Genomic DNA, 15,680 nt, shown 5'->3' with positions numbered 1-15,680 from the left:
CGGGGTTGTGGAGTTTTGGAGTTTTGGAGGTTCGGAGTTTTGGAGTTTTGGAGTGTTGGAGTTTCGGAGTTTTGAAGTTTCGTAGTTTTGGAGAGTCAGGGTTGTGGAGTTTCGGAATTTTTGGGTTTTGGAGTTTTGTAGTTTCGGAGTTCCGGAGTTTCGGAGTTTCGGAGTTTTGGAGTTTTGCAGTATCGGAGTTTTGGAGTTTTGGAGTTTCGGAGTTCCGGAGTTTCGGAGTTTTGGAGTTTTGCAGTCTCGGGAGTTTTGGAGTTCTGGAGTTTGGGAGTTTCGGAGTTTTGGAGGTTCAGGGTTGTGGAGTTTCGGAATTTTTGAGTTTTGGAGTTTCGAATTTTCAGAGTTTCGGATTTTTGGAGTTTCGGAGATTTGGAGTTTCGGCGTTTTAAAGATTCGGGGTCTTGGAGTTTCGGAATTTTGTAGTTTTGTAGTTTTGGAGTGTCGGAGTTTCGGAGTGTTGGAGTTTTGGAGTTATAGAGTTTTGGAGTTTTTGAGTTTTTGAGTTTTTGAGTTTTGGATTTTTGAACTTTTGCAGTTTTGGAGTTATGGAGTTTTGGAGTTTTGGAGTTTCGGAGTTTCGGAGTTTCGGAGTTGTGGAGATTCGGGGTTGTGGAGTTTTGGAGTTTTGGAGGTTCGGAGTTTTGGAGTTTTGGAGTTTCGGAGTTTTGAAGTTTCGGAGTTTTGGAGAGTCAGGGTTGTGGAGTTTCGGAATTTTTGAGTTTTGGAGTTTTGGAGTTTCGGAGTTCCGGAGTTTCGGAGTTTCGGAGTTTCGGAGTTTTGGAGTTTTGCAGTATCGGAGTTTTGGAATTTTGGAGTTTCGGAGTTTCGGAGTTTCGGAGTTTCAGAGTTTTCGAGGTTCAGGGTTGTGGAGTTTCGGAATTTTTGAGTTTGGGAGTTTCGGAGTTTTGGAGTTTTGGAGTTTTGGACTTTTAGAGTTTCGAATTTTCAGAGTTTCGGATTTTTGGAGTTTTGGAGTTTCGGAGATTTGGAGTTTTGGCGTTTTGGAGATTCGGGGTCTTGGAGTTTCGGAATTTTGTAGTTTTGTAGTTTTGCAGTTTTGGAGTTTTGGAGTGTCGGAGTTTCGGAGTTTCGGAGTGTTGGAGTTTTGGAGTTTTAGAGTTTTGGAGTTTTGGAGTTCTAAATTATCGGAGTTTTGGAGTTTTGGAGTATCGAATTTTCAGAGTTTCGGATTTTTGGAGTTTTGGAGTTTCGGAGATTTGGAGTTTTGGCGTTTTGGAGATTCGGGGTCTTGGAGTTTCGGAATTTTGTAGTTTTGTAGTTTTGCAGTTTTGGAGTTTTGGAGTGTCGGAGTTTCGGAGTGTTGGAGTTTTGGAGTTTTAGAGTTTTGGAGTTTTGGAGTTCTAAATTATCGGAGTTTCGGAGTTTTGGAGTTTTGGAGTATCGAATTTTCAGAGTTTCGGATTTTTGGAGTTTTGGAGTTTCGGAGATTTGGAATTTCGGCGTTTTGGAGATTCGGAGTCATGGAGTTTCGGAATTTTGTAGTTTTGGAGTGTCGGAGTTTCGGAGTGTTGGAGTTTTGGAGTTTGAGTTTTAGAATTTTGGAGTTTGAAATTTTTGAGTGTCGGATTTTTGGATTTTTGGAGTTTTGGAGTTTTTGAGTTTTGGAGTTTTGGATTTTTGCACTTTTGGAGTTTTGGAGTTTAGGAGTTTTGGATTTTTGGAGTTTTGGAGGTATGGATTTTTGGATATTCAGGGTTTTGTTGTTCCAGAATTTTGGAGTTTTGGAGTTTTGGAGTTTCGGAGTTTTGGAGTTTCGGAGTTTTGGAGAGTCAGGGTTGTGGAGTTTCGGAATTTTTGAGTTTTGGAGTTTTGGAGTTTCGGAGTTCCGGAGTTTCGGAGTTTCGGAATTTTGGAGTTTTGCAGTCTCGGGAGTTTTGGAGTTCTGGAGTTTCGGAGTTTTGGAGGTTCAGGGTTGTGTAGTTTCGGAATTTTTGAGTTTTGGAGTTGCGGAGTTTTGGAGTTTTGCAGTTTTGGAGTTTTGGAGTTTCGAAGTTTCGGAGTTTTGGAGAGTCAGGGTTATGGAGTTTCGGAATTTTTGAGTTTTGGAGTTTTGGAGTTTCGGAGTTCCGGAGTTTCGGAGTTTCGGAGTTTTGGAGTTTTGCAGTATCGGTGTTTGGAATTTTGGAGTTTCGGAGTTTCGGAGTTTTGGAGTTTCAGAGTTTTCGAGGTTCAGGGTTGTGGAGTTTCAGAATTTTTGAGTTTGGGAGTTTCGGAGTTTTGGAGTTTTGGAGTTTTAGAGTTTCGAATTTTCAGAGTTTCGGATTTTTGGAGTTTTGGCGTTTTGGAGATTCGGGGTCTTGGAGTTTCGGAATTTTGTAGTTTTGTAGTTTTGCAGTTTTGGAGTGTCGGAGTTTCGGAGTGTTGGAGTTTTAGAGTTTTAGAGTTTTGGAGTTTTGGAGTTCTAAATTTGTCGGAGTTTCGGAGTTTTGGAGTTTTGGAGTGTCGAATTTTCAGAGTTTCGGATTTTTGGAGTTTTGGAGTTTCGGAGATTTGGAATTTCGGCGTTTTGGAGATTCGGAGTCTTGGAGTTTCGGAATTTTGTAGTTTTGGAGTTTTGGAGTGTCGGAGTTTCGGAGTGTTGGAGTTTTGGAGTTTTGGAGTTTTAGAGTTTTAGAGTTTTGCAGTTTGAAATTTTTGAGTGTCGGATTTTTGGATTTTTGGAGTTTTGGAGTTTTTGAGTTTTGGAGTTTTGGATTTTTGCACTTTTGGAGTTTTGGAGTTTAGGAGTTTTGGATTTTTGGAGTTTTGGAGGTATGGATTTTTGGATATTCAGGGTTTTGTTGTTCCAGAATTTTGGAGTTTTGGAGTTTCGGAGTTTTGGAGTTTCGGAGTTTTGGAGAGTCAGGGTTGTGGAGTTTCGGAATTTTTGAGTTTTGGAGTTTTGGAGTTTCGGAGTTCCGGAGTTTCGGAGTTTCGGAATTTTTGAGTTTTGGAGTTTCGGAGTTTTGGAGTTTTGCAGTTTTGGAGTTTTGGAGTTTCGAATTTTCAGAGTTTCTGATTTTTGGAGTTTTGGAGTTTCGGAGATTTGGAGTTTCGGCGTTTTAAAGATTCGGGGTCTTGGAGTTTCGGAATTTTGTAGTTTTGTAGTTTTGGAGTGTCGGAGTTTTAGAGTGTTGGAGTTTTGGAGTTTTAGAGTTTCGGAGTTTCGGAGTTCTGGAGTTTCAGAGTTTTGGAGGTTCAGGGTTGTGGAGTTTCGGAATTTTTGAGTTTTGGAGTTTCGGATTTTTGGAGTTTTGGAGTTTCGGAGATTTGGAGTTTCGGCGTTTTGGAGATTCGGGGTCTTGGAGTTTCGGAATTTTGTAGTTTTGTAGTTTTGCAGTTTTGGAGTTTTGGAGTGTCGGAGTTTCGGAGTTTCGGAGTGTTGGAGTTTTGGAGTTTTAGAGTTTTGGAGTTTTGGAGTTCTAAATTATCGGAGTTTTGGAGTTTTGGAGTTTTGGAGTATCGAATTTTCAGAGTTTCGGATTTTTGGAGTTTTGGAGTTTCGGAGATTTGGAGTTTTGGCGTTTTGGAGATTCGGGGTCTTGGAGTTTCGGAATTTTGTACTTTTGTAGTTTTGCAGTTTTGGAGTTTTGGAGTGTCGGAGTTTCGGAGTGTTGGAGTTTTGGAGTTTTAGAGTTTTGGAGTTTTGGAGTTCTAAATTATCGGAGTTTCGGAGTTTTGGAGTTTTGGAGTATCGAATTTTCAGAGCTTCGGATTTTTGGAGTTTTGGAGTTTCGGAGATTTGGAATTTCGGCGTTTTGGAGATTCGGAGTCATGGAGTTTCGGAATTTTGTAGTTTTGGAGTGTCGGAGTTTCGGAGTGTTGGAGTTTTGGAGTTTGAGTTTTAGAATTTTGGAGTTTGAAATTTTTGAGTGTCGGATTTTTGGATTTTTGGAGTTTTGGAGTTTTTGAGTTTTGGAGTTTTGGATTTTTGCACTTTTGGAGTTTTGGAGTTTAGGAGTTTTGGATTTTTGGAGTTTTGGAGGTATGGATTTTTGGATATTCAGGGTTTTGTTGTTCCAGAATTTTAGAGTTTTGGAGTTTTGGAGTTTCGGAGTTTTGGAGTTTCGGAGTTTTGGAGAGTCAGGGTTGTGGAGTTTCGGAATTTTTGAGTTTTGGAGTTTTGGAGTTTCGGAGTTCCGGAGTTTCGGAGTTTCGGAATTTTGGAGTTTTGCAGTCTCGGGAGTTTTGGAGTTCTGGAGTTTCGGAGTTTTGGAGGTTCAGGGTTGTGTAGTTTCGGAATTTTTGAGTTTTGGAGTTGCGGAGTTTTGGAGTTTTGCAGTTTTGGAGTTTTGGAGTTTCGAAGTTTCGGAGTTTTGGAGAGTCAGGGTTGTGGAGTTTCGGAATTTTTGAGTTTTGGAGTTTTGGAGTTTCGGAGTTCCGGAGTTTCGGAGTTTCGGAGTTTTGGAGTTTTGCAGTATCGGTGTTTGGAATTTTGGAGTTTCAGAGTTTCGGAGTTTTGGAGTTTCAGAGTTTTCGAGGTTCAGGGTTGTGGAGTTTCGGAATTTTTGAGTTTGGGAGTTTCGGAGTTTTGGAGTTTTGGAGTTTTAGAGTTTCGAATTTTCAGAGTTTCGGATTTTTGGAGTTTTGGCGTTTTGGAGATTCGGGGTCTTGGAGTTTCGGAATTTTGTAGTTTTGTAGTTTTGCAGTTTTGGAGTGTCGGAGTTTCGGAGTGTTGGAGTTTTAGAGTTTTAGAGTTTTGGAGTTTTGGAGTTCTAAATTTGTCGGAGTTTCGGAGTTTTGGAGTTTTGGAGTATCGAATTTTCAGAGTTTCGGATTTTTGGAGTTTTGGAGTTTCGGAGATTTGGAATTTCGGCGTTTTGGAGATTCGGAGTCTTGGAGTTTCGGAATTTTGTAGTTTTGGAGTTTTCGAGTGTCGGAGTTTCGGAGTGTTGGAGTTTTGGAGTTTTGGAGTTTTAGAGTTTTAGAGTTTTGCAGTTTGAAATTTTTGAGTGTCGGATTTTTGGATTTTTGGAGTTTTGGAGTTTTTGAGTTTTGGAGTTTTGGATTTTTGCACTTTTGGAGTTTTGGAGTTTAGGAGTTTTGGATTTTTGGAGTTTTGGAGGTATGGATTTTTGGATATTCAGGGTTTTGTTGTTCCAGAATTTTGGAGTTTTGGAGTTTCGGAGTTTTGGAGTTTCGGAGTTTTGGAGAGTCAGGGTTGTGGAGTTTCGGAATTTTTGAGTTTTGGAGTTTTGGAGTTTCGGAGTTCCGGAGTTTCGGAGTTTCGGAATTTTTGAGTTTTGGAGTTTCGGAGTTTTGGAGTTTTGCAGTTTTGGAGTTTTGGAGTTTCGAATTTTCAGAGTTTCTGATTTTTGGAGTTTTGGAGTTTCGGAGATTTGGAGTTTCGGCGTTTTAAAGATTCGGGGTCTTGGAGTTTCGGAATTTTGTAGTTTTGTAGTTTTGGAGTGTCGGAGTTTTAGAGTGTTGGAGTTTTGGAGTTTTAGAGTTTCGGAGTTTCGGAGTTCTGGAGTTTCAGAGTTTTGGAGGTTCAGGGTTGTGGAGTTTCGGAATTTTTGAGTTTTGGAGTTTCGAATTTTCAGAGTTTCGGATTTTTGGAGTTTCGGAGATTTGGAGTTTCGGCGTTTTAAAGATTCGGGGTCTTGGAGTTTCGGAATTTTGTAGTTTTGTAGTTTTGGAGTGTCGGAGTTTCGGAGTGTTGGAGTTTTGGAGTTATAGAGTTTTGGAGTTTTTGAGTTTTTGAGTTTTTGAGTTTTGGATTTTTGAACTTTTGCAGTTTTGGAGTTATGGAGTTTTGGAGTTTTGGAGTTTCGGAGTTTCGGAGTTTCGGAGTTGTGGAGATTCGGGGTTGTGGAGTTTTGGAGTTTTGGAGGTTCGGAGTTTTGGAGTTTTGGAGTTTTGGAGTTTCGGAGTTTTGAAGTTTCGGAGTTTTGGAGAGTCAGGGTTGTGGAGTTTCGGAATTTTTGAGTTTTGGAGTTTTGGAGTTTCGGAGTTCCGGAGTTTCGGAGTTTCGGAGTTTCGGAGTTTTGGAGTTTTGCAGTATCGGAGTTTTGGAATTTTGGAGTTTCGGAGTTTCGGAGTTTTGGAGTTTCAGAGTTTTCGAGGTTCAGGGTTGTGGAGTTTCGGAATTTTTGAGTTTGGGAGTTTCGGAGTTTTGGAGTTTTGGAGTTTTGGACTTTTAGAGTTTCGAATTTTCAGAGTTTCGGATTTTTGGAGTTTTGGAGTTTCGGAGATTTGGAGTTTTGGCGTTTTGGAGATTCGGGGTCTTGGAGTTTCGGAATTTTGTAGTTTTGTAGTTTTGCAGTTTTGGAGTTTTGGAGTGTCGGAGTTTCGGAGTTTCGGAGTGTTGGAGTTTTGGAGTTTTAGAGTTTTGGAGTTTTGGAGTTCTAAATTATCGGAGTTTTGGAGTTTTGGAGTTTTGGAGTATCGAATTTTCAGAGTTTCGGATTTTTGGAGTTTTGGAGTTTCGGAGATTTGGAGTTTTGGCGTTTTGGAGATTCGGGGTCTTGGAGTTTCGGAATTTTGTAGTTTTGTAGTTTTGCAGTTTTGGAGTTTTGGAGTGTCGGAGTTTCGGAGTGTTGGAGTTTTGGAGTTTTAGAGTTTTGGAGTTTTGGAGTTCTAAATTATCGGAGTTTCGGAGTTTTGGAGTTTTGGAGTATCGAATTTTCAGAGTTTCGGATTTTTGGAGTTTTGGAGTTTCGGAGATTTGGAATTTCGGCGTTTTGGAGATTCGGAGTCATGGAGTTTCGGAATTTTGTAGTTTTGGAGTGTCGGAGTTTCGGAGTGTTGGAGTTTTGGAGTTTGAGTTTTAGAATTTTGGAGTTTGAAATTTTTGAGTGTCGGATTTTTGGATTTTTGGAGTTTTGGAGTTTTTGAGTTTTGGAGTTTTGGATTTTTGCACTTTTGGAGTTTTGGAGTTTAGGAGTTTTGGATTTTTGGAGTTTTGGAGGTATGGATTTTTGGATATTCAGGGTTTTGTTGTTCCAGAATTTTGGAGTTTTGGAGTTTTGGAGTTTCGGAGTTTTGGAGTTTCGGAGTTTTGGAGAGTCAGGGTTGTGGAGTTTCGGAATTTTTGAGTTTTGGAGTTTTGGAGTTTCGGAGTTCCGGAGTTTCGGAGTTTCGGAATTTTGGAGTTTTGCAGTCTCGGGAGTTTTGGAGTTCTGGAGTTTCGGAGTTTTGGAGGTTCAGGGTTGTGTAGTTTCGGAATTTTTGAGTTTTGGAGTTGCGGAGTTTTGGAGTTTTGCAGTTTTGGAGTTTTGGAGTTTCGAAGTTTCGGAGTTTTGGAGAGTCAGGGTTATGGAGTTTCGGAATTTTTGAGTTTTGGAGTTTTGGAGTTTCGGAGTTCCGGAGTTTCGGAGTTTCGGAGTTTTGGAGTTTTGCAGTATCGGTGTTTGGAATTTTGGAGTTTCGGAGTTTCGGAGTTTTGGAGTTTCAGAGTTTTCGAGGTTCAGGGTTGTGGAGTTTCGGAATTTTTGAGTTTGGGAGTTTCGGAGTTTTGGAGTTTTGGAGTTTTAGAGTTTCGAATTTTCAGAGTTTCGGATTTTTGGAGTTTTGGCGTTTTGGAGATTCGGGGTCTTGGAGTTTCGGAATTTTGTAGTTTTGTAGTTTTGCAGTTTTGGAGTGTCGGAGTTTCGGAGTGTTGGAGTTTTAGAGTTTTAGAGTTTTGGAGTTTTGGAGTTCTAAATTTGTCGGAGTTTCGGAGTTTTGGAGTTTTGGAGTATCGAATTTTCAGAGTTTCGGATTTTTGGAGTTTTGGAGTTTCGGAGATTTGGAATTTCGGCGTTTTGGAGATTCGGAGTCTTGGAGTTTCGGAATTTTGTAGTTTTGGAGTTTTGGAGTGTCGGAGTTTCGGAGTGTTGGAGTTTTGGAGTTTTGGAGTTTTAGAGTTTTAGAGTTTTGCAGTTTGAAATTTTTGAGTGTCGGATTTTTGGATTTTTGGAGTTTTGGAGTTTTTGAGTTTTGGAGTTTTGGATTTTTGCACTTTTGGAGTTTTGGAGTTTAGGAGTTTTGGATTTTTGGAGTTTTGGAGGTATGGATTTTTGGATATTCAGGGTTTTGTTGTTCCAGAATTTTGGAGTTTTGGAGTTTCGGAGTTTTGGAGTTTCGGAGTTTTGGAGAGTCAGGGTTGTGGAGTTTCGGAATTTTTGAGTTTTGGAGTTTTGGAGTTTCGGAGTTCCGGAGTTTCGGAGTTTCGGAATTTTTGAGTTTTGGAGTTTCGGAGTTTTGGAGTTTTGCAGTTTTGGAGTTTTGGAGTTTCGAATTTTCAGAGTTTCTGATTTTTGGAGTTTTGGAGTTTCGGAGATTTGGAGTTTCGGCGTTTTAAAGATTCGGGGTCTTGGAGTTTCGGAATTTTGTAGTTTTGTAGTTTTGGAGTGTCGGAGTTTTAGAGTGTTGGAGTTTTGGAGTTTTAGAGTTTCGCAGTTTCGGAGTTCTGGAGTTTCAGAGTTTTGGAGGTTCAGGGTTGTGGAGTTTCGGAATTTTTGAGTTTTGGAGTTTCGGATTTTTGGAGTTTTGGAGTTTCGGAGATTTGGAGTTTCGGCGTTTTGGAGATTCGGGGTCTTGGAGTTTCGGAATTTTGTAGTTTTGTAGTTTTGCAGTTTTGGAGTTTTGGAGTGTCGGAGTTTCGGAGTTTCGGAGTGTTGGAGTTTTGGAGTTTTAGAGTTTTGGAGTTTTGGAGTTCTAAATTATCGGAGTTTTGGAGTTTTGGAGTTTTGGAGTATCGAATTTTCAGAGTTTCGGATTTTTGGAGTTTTGGAGTTTCGGAGATTTGGAGTTTTGGCGTTTTGGAGATTCGGGGTCTTGGAGTTTCGGAATTTTGTACTTTTGTAGTTTTGCAGTTTTGGAGTTTTGGAGTGTCGGAGTTTCGGAGTGTTGGAGTTTTGGAGTTTTAGAGTTTTGGAGTTTTGGAGTTCTAAATTATCGGAGTTTCGGAGTTTTGGAGCTTTGGAGTATCGAATTTTCAGAGTTTCGGATTTTTGGAGTTTTGGAGTTTCGGAGATTTGGAATTTCGGCGTTTCGGAGATTCGGAGTCATGGAGTTTCGGAATTTTGTAGTTTTGGAGTGTCGGAGTTTCGGAGTGTTGGAGTTTTGGAGTTTGAGTTTTAGAATTTTGGAGTTTGAAATTTTTGAGTGTCGGATTTTTGGATTTTTGGAGTTTTGGAGTTTTTGAGTTTTGGAGTTTTGGATTTTTGCACTTTTGGAGTTTTGGAGTTTAGGAGTTTTGGATTTTTGGAGTTTTGGAGGTATGGATTTTTGGATATTCAGGGTTTTGTTGTTCCAGAATTTTAGAGTTTTGGAGTTTTGGAGTTTCGGAGTTTTGGAGTTTCGGAGTTTTGGAGAGTCAGGGTTGTGGAGTTTCGGAATTTTTGAGTTTTGGAGTTTTGGAGTTTCGGAGTTCCGGAGTTTCGGAGTTTCGGAATTTTGGAGTTTTGCAGTCTCGGGAGTTTTGGAGTTCTGGAGTTTCGGAGTTTTGGAGGTTCAGGGTTGTGTAGTTTCGGAATTTTTGAGTTTTGGAGTTGCGGAGTTTTGGAGTTTTGCAGTTTTGGAGTTTTGGAGTTTCGAAGTTTCGGAGTTTTGGAGAGTCAGGGTTGTGGAGTTTCGGAATTTTTGAGTTTTGGAGTTTTGGAGTTTCGGAGTTCCGGAGTTTCGGAGTTTCGGAGTTTTGGAGTTTTGCAGTATCGGTGTTTGGAATTTTGGAGTTTCAGAGTTTCGGAGTTTTGGAGTTTCAGAGTTTTCGAGGTTCAGGGTTGTGGAGTTTCGGAATTTTTGAGTTTGGGAGTTTCGGAGTTTTGGAGTTTTGGAGTTTTAGAGTTTCGAATTTTCAGAGTTTCGGATTTTTGGAGTTTTGGCGTTTTGGAGATTCGGGGTCTTGGAGTTTCGGAATTTTGTAGTTTTGTAGTTTTGCAGTTTTGGAGTGTCGGAGTTTCGGAGTGTTGGAGTTTTAGAGTTTTAGAGTTTTGGAGTTTTGGAGTTCTAAATTTGTCGGAGTTTCGGAGTTTTGGAGTTTTGGAGTATCGAATTTTCAGAGTTTCGGATTTTTGGAGTTTTGGAGTTTCGGAGATTTGGAATTTCGGCGTTTTGGAGATTCGGAGTCTTGGAGTTTCGGAATTTTGTAGTTTTGGAGTTTTCGAGTGTCGGAGTTTCGGAGTGTTGGAGTTTTGGAGTTTTGGAGTTTTAGAGTTTTAGAGTTTTGCAGTTTGAAATTTTTGAGTGTCGGATTTTTGGATTTTTGGAGTTTTGGAGTTTTTGAGTTTTGGAGTTTTGGATTTTTGCACTTTTGGAGTTTTGGAGTTTAGGAGTTTTGGATTTTTGGAGTTTTGGAGGTATGGATTTTTGGATATTCAGGGTTTTGTTGTTCCAGAATTTTGGAGTTTTGGAGTTTCGGAGTTTTGGAGTTTCGGACTTTTGGAGAGTCAGGGTTGTGGAGTTTCGGAATTTTTGAGTTTTGGAGTTTTGGAGTTTCGGAGTTCCGAGGTTTCGGAGTTTCGGAATTTTTGAGTTTTGGAGTTTCGGAGTTTTGGAGTTTTGCAGTTTTGGAGTTTTGGAGTTTCGAATTTTCAGAGTTTCTGATTTTTGGAGTTTTGGAGTTTCGGAGATTTGGAGTTTCGGCGTTTTAAAGATTCGGGGTCTTGGAGTTTCGGAATTTTGTAGTTTTGTAGTTTTGGAGTGTCGGAGTTTTAGAGTGTTGGAGTTTTGGAGTTTTAGAGTTTCGGAGTTTCGGAGTTCTGGAGTTTCAGAGTTTTGGAGGTTCAGGTTTGTGGAGTTTCGGAATTTTTGAGTTTTGGAGTTTCGGAGTTTTGGAGTTTTGGAGTTTCGGCGTTTTAAAGATTCGGGGTCTTGGAGTTTCGGAATTTTGTAGTTTTGTAGTTTTGGAGTGTCGGAGTTTCGGAGTGTTGGAGTTTTGGAGTTTTAGAGTTTTGGAGTTTTGGAGTTTTCGAGTTTCGGATTTTTGGAGTTTTGGACTTTCGAAGTTTCGGATTATTGGAATTTTGGAGTTTTAGAGCTTTGGAGTTTTGGAGTGTTAGAGTTCTGGATTATCGGAGTTTCGGAGTTTTGGAGTTTCGGAATTTTGGAGTTTTGGAGTATCGAATTTTCAGAGTTTCGGATTTTTGGAGTTTCGGAGATTTGGAATTTCGGCGTTTTGGAGATTCGGGGTTTTGGAGTTTCGGAATTTTGTAGTTTTGTAGTTTTGGAGTTTTGGAGTGTCGGAGTTCCGGAGTGTTGGAGTTTTGGAGTTTTAGAGTTTTAGAGTTTTGGAGTTTGAAATTTTTGAGTTTCGTATTTTTGGAGTTTGGAGTTTTTAAGTTTTGGATTTTTGAGTTTTGGAGTTTCGGAGTTTCGGAGTTTTGGATTTTTGGAGTTTTGGAGGTATGGATTTTTGGAGTTTCGGAGTTGGGAAGATTCGGGGTTGTGGAGTTTTGGAGTTTTGGAGGTTCGGAGTTTTGGAGTTTTGGAGTGTTGGAGTTTCGGAGTTTTGAAGTTTCGTAGTTTTGGAGAGTCAGGGTTGTGGAGTTTCGGAATTTTTGGGTTTTGGAGTTTTGTAGTTTCGGAGTTCCGGAGTTTCGGAGTTTCGGAGTTTTGGAGTTTTGCAGTATCGGAGTTTTGGAGTTTTGGAGTTTCGGAGTTCCGGAGTTTCGGAGTTTTGGAGTTTTGCAGTCTCGGGAGTTTTGGAGTTCTGGAGTTTCGGAGTTTCGGAGTTTTGGAGGTTCAGGGTTGTGGAGTTTCGGAATTTTTGAGTTTTGGAGTTTCGAATTTTCAGAGTTTCGGATTTTTGGAGTTTCGGAGATTTGGAGTTTCGGCGTTTTAAAGATTCGGGGTCTTGGAGTTTCGAAATTTTGTAGTTTTGTAGTTTTGGAGTGTCGGAGTTTCGGAGTGTTGGAGTTTTGGAGTTATAGAGTTTTGGAGTTTTTGAGTTTTTGAGTTTTTGAGTTTTGGATTTTTGAACTTTTGCAGTTTTGGAGTTATGGAGTTTTGGAGTTTTGGAGTTTCGGAGTTTCGGAGTTTCGGAGTTGTGGAGATTCGGGGTTGTGGAGTTTTGGAGTTTTGGAGGTTCGGAGTTTTGGAGTTTTGGAGTTTTGGAGTTTCGGAGTTTTGAAGTTTCGGAGTTTTGGAGAGTCAGGGTTGTGGAGTTTCGGAATTTTTGAGTTTTGGAGTTTTGGAGTTTCGGAGTTCCGGAGTTTCGGAGTTTCGGAGTTTCGGAGTTTTGGAGTTTTGCAGTATCGGAGTTTTGGAATTTTGGAGTTTCGGAGTTTCGGAGTTTTGGAGTTTCAGAGTTTTCGAGGTTCAGGGTTGTGGAGTTTCGGAATTTTTGAGTTTGGGAGTTTCGGAGTTTTGGAGTTTTGGAGTTTTGGACTTTTAGAGTTTCGAATTTTCAGAGTTTCGGATTTTTGGAGTTTTGGCGTTTTGGAGATTCGGGGTCTTGGAGTTTCGGAATTTTGTAGTTTTGTAGTTTTGCAGTTTTGGAGTTTTGGAGTGTCGGAGTTTCGGAGTTTCGGAGTGTTGGAGTTTTGGAGTTTTAGAGTTTTGGAGTTTTGGAGTTCTAAATTATCGGAGTTTTGGAGTTTTGGAGTTTTGGAGTATCGAATTTTCAGAGTTTCGGATTTTTGGAGTTTTGGAGTTTCGGAGATTTGGAGTTTTGGCGTTTTGGAGATTCGGGGTCTTGGAGTTTCGGAATTTTGTAGTTTTGTAGTTTTGCAGTTTTGGAGTTTTGGAGTGTCGGAGTTTCGGAGTGTTGGAGTTTTGGAGTTTTAGAGTTTTGGAGTTTTGGAGTTCTAAATTATCGGAGTTTCGGAGTTTTGGAGTTTTGGAGTATCGAATTTTCAGAGTTTCGGATTTTTGGAGTTTTGGAGTTTCGGAGATTTGGAATTTCGGCGTTTTGGAGATTCGGAGTCATGGAGTTTCGGAATTTTGTAGTTTTGGAGTGTCGGAGTTTCGGAGTGTTGGAGTTTTGGAGTTTGAGTTTTAGAATTTTGGAGTTTGAAATTTTTGAGTGTCGGATTTTTGGATTTTTGGAGTTTTGGAGTTTTTGAGTTTTGGAGTTTTGGATTTTTGCACTTTTGGAGTTTTGGAGTTTAGGAGTTTTGGATTTTTGGAGTTTTGGAGGTATGGATTTTTGGATATTCAGGGTTTTGTTGTTCCAGAATTTTGGAGTTTTGGAGTTTTGGAGTTTCGGAGTTTTGGAGTTTCGGAGTTTTGGAGAGTCAGGGTTGTGGAGTTTCGGAATTTTTGAGTTTTGGAGTTTTGGAGTTTCGGAGTTCCGGAGTTTCGGAGTTTCGGAATTTTGGAGTTTTGCAGTCTCGGGAGTTTTGGAGTTCTGGAGTTTCGGAGTTTTGGAGGTTCAGGGTTGTGTAGTTTCGGAATTTTTGAGTTTTGGAGTTGCGGAGTTTTGGAGTTTTGCAGTTTTGGAGTTTTGGAGTTTCGAAGTTTCGGAGTTTTGGAGAGTCAGGGTTATGGAGTTTCGGAATTTTTGAGTTTTGGAGTTTTGGAGTTTCGGAGTTCCGGAGTTTCGGAGTTTCGGAGTTTTGGAGTTTTGCAGTATCGGTGTTTGGAATTTTGGAGTTTCGGAGTTTCGGAGTTTTGGAGTTTCAGAGTTTTCGAGGTTCAGGGTTGTGGAGTTTCGGAATTTTTGAGTTTGGGAGTTTCGGAGTTTTGGAGTTTTGGAGTTTTAGAGTTTCGAATTTTCAGAGTTTCGGATTTTTGGAGTTTTGGCGTTTTGGAGATTCGGGGTCTTGGAGTTTCGGAATTTTGTAGTTTTGTAGTTTTGCAGTTTTGGAGTGTCGGAGTTTCGGAGTGTTGGAGTTTTAGAGTTTTAGAGTTTTGGAGTTTTGGAGTTCTAAATTTGTCGGAGTTTCGGAGTTTTGGAGTTTTGGAGTATCGAATTTTCAGAGTTTCGGATTTTTGGAGTTTTGGAGTTTCGGAGATTTGGAATTTCGGCGTTTTGGAGATTCGGAGTCTTGGAGTTTCGGAATTTTGTAGTTTTGGAGTTTTGGAGTGTCGGAGTTTCGGAGTGTTGGAGTTTTGGAGTTTTGGAGTTTTAGAGTTTTAGAGTTTTGCAGTTTGAAATTTTTGAGTGTCGGATTTTTGGATTTTTGGAGTTTTGGAGTTTTTGAGTTTTGGAGTTTTGGATTTTTGCACTTTTGGAGTTTTGGAGTTTAGGAGTTTTGGATTTTTGGAGTTTTGGAGGTATGGATTTTTGGATATTCAGGGTTTTGTTGTTCCAGAATTTTGGAGTTTTGGAGTTTCGGAGTTTTGGAGTTTCGGAGTTTTGGAGAGTCAGGGTTGTGGAGTTTCGGAATTTTTGAGTTTTGGAGTTTTGGAGTTTCGGAGTTCCGGAGTTTCGGAGTTTCGGAATTTTTGAGTTTTGGAGTTTCGGAGTTTTGGAGTTTTGCAGTTTTGGAGTTTTGGAGTTTCGAATTTTCAGAGTTTCTGATTTTTGGAGTTTTGGAGTTTCGGAGATTTGGAGTTTCGGCGTTTTAAAGATTCGGGGTCTTGGAGTTTCGGAATTTTGTAGTTTTGTAGTTTTGGAGTGTCGGAGTTTTAGAGTGTTGGAGTTTTGGAGTTTTAGAGTTTCGGAGTTTCGGAGTTCTGGAGTTTCAGAGTTTTGGAGGTTCAGGGTTGTGGAGTTTCGGAATTTTTGAGTTTTGGAGTTTCGGATTTTTGGAGTTTTGGAGTTTCGGAGATTTGGAGTTTCGGCGTTTTGGAGATTCGGGGTCTTGGAGTTTCGGAATTTTGTAGTTTTGTAGTTTTGGAGTGTCGGAGTTTCGGAGTGTTGGAGTTTTGGAGTTTCAGAGTTTTTTGATATTTGGAGTTTTGGAGTTCTGCAGTATCGGAGTTTTGGAGTTTCGGAGTTTGGGAGCTTTGGATTTTCGGAGTTTTGGAGATTCGGGGTTGTGGAGTTTCGGAAATTTGGAGTTCTGGAGTTTTGGAGCTTTGGAGCTTTGGAGCTTTGGAGTTTTGGATTTTTGCACTTTTGGAGTTTTGGAGTTTTTAAGTTTTCGATTTTCGGAGTTCTCGATTTTTGGAGTTTTGGATTTTTGGAGCATTGGAGTTTTGGTGTTTTGGATTTTTGGAGTTTTGGAGTTTTGGAGTTTTCGAGTTTCGGATTTTTGGAGTTTTGGACTTTCGAAGTTTCGGATTATTGGAATTTTGGAGTTTTAGAGCTTTGGAGTTTTGGAGTTTTAGAGTTCTGGATTATCGGAGTTTCGGAGTTTTGGAGTTTCGGAATTTTGGAGTTTTGGAGTATCGAATTTTCAGAGTTTCGGATTTTTGGAGTTTCGGAGATTTGGAATTTCGGCGTTTTGGAGATTCGGGGTCTTGGAGTTTCGGAATTTTGTAGTTTTGTAGTTTTGGAGTTTTGGAGTGTCGGAGTTTCGGAGTGTTGGAGTTTTGAAGTTTTAGAGTTTTAGAGTTTTGGAGTTTGAAATTTTTGAGTTTCGGGTTTTTGGAGTTTGGAGTTTTTAAGTTTTGGATTTTTGAGTTTTGGATTTTTGAGTTTTGGATTTTTGGAGTTTTCGAGTTTTTGAGTTTTTGAGTTTTGGATTTTTGCACTTTTGGAGTTTTGGAGTTTCGGAGTTTCGGAGATTTGGATTTTTGGAGTTTTGGAGGTATGGATTTTTGGATATTCAGGGTTTTGTTCCAGAATTTTGTAGTTTTGGAGTTTTGGAATGTTGGAGTTTCGGAGTTTCGAATTAATGGAGTTTTCGAGT

The sequence above is a fragment of the Amblyomma mixtum genome, chromosome 1, assembly GCF_055824585.1.
Source record: "Amblyomma mixtum isolate Tamu chromosome 1, ASM5582458v1, whole genome shotgun sequence".
NCBI classification, from domain to species: domain Eukaryota; kingdom Metazoa; phylum Arthropoda; class Arachnida; order Ixodida; family Ixodidae; genus Amblyomma; species Amblyomma mixtum.
The sequence above is the reverse complement of the archived record's forward strand: the minus strand, read 5'-3'. Positions refer to the sequence as shown.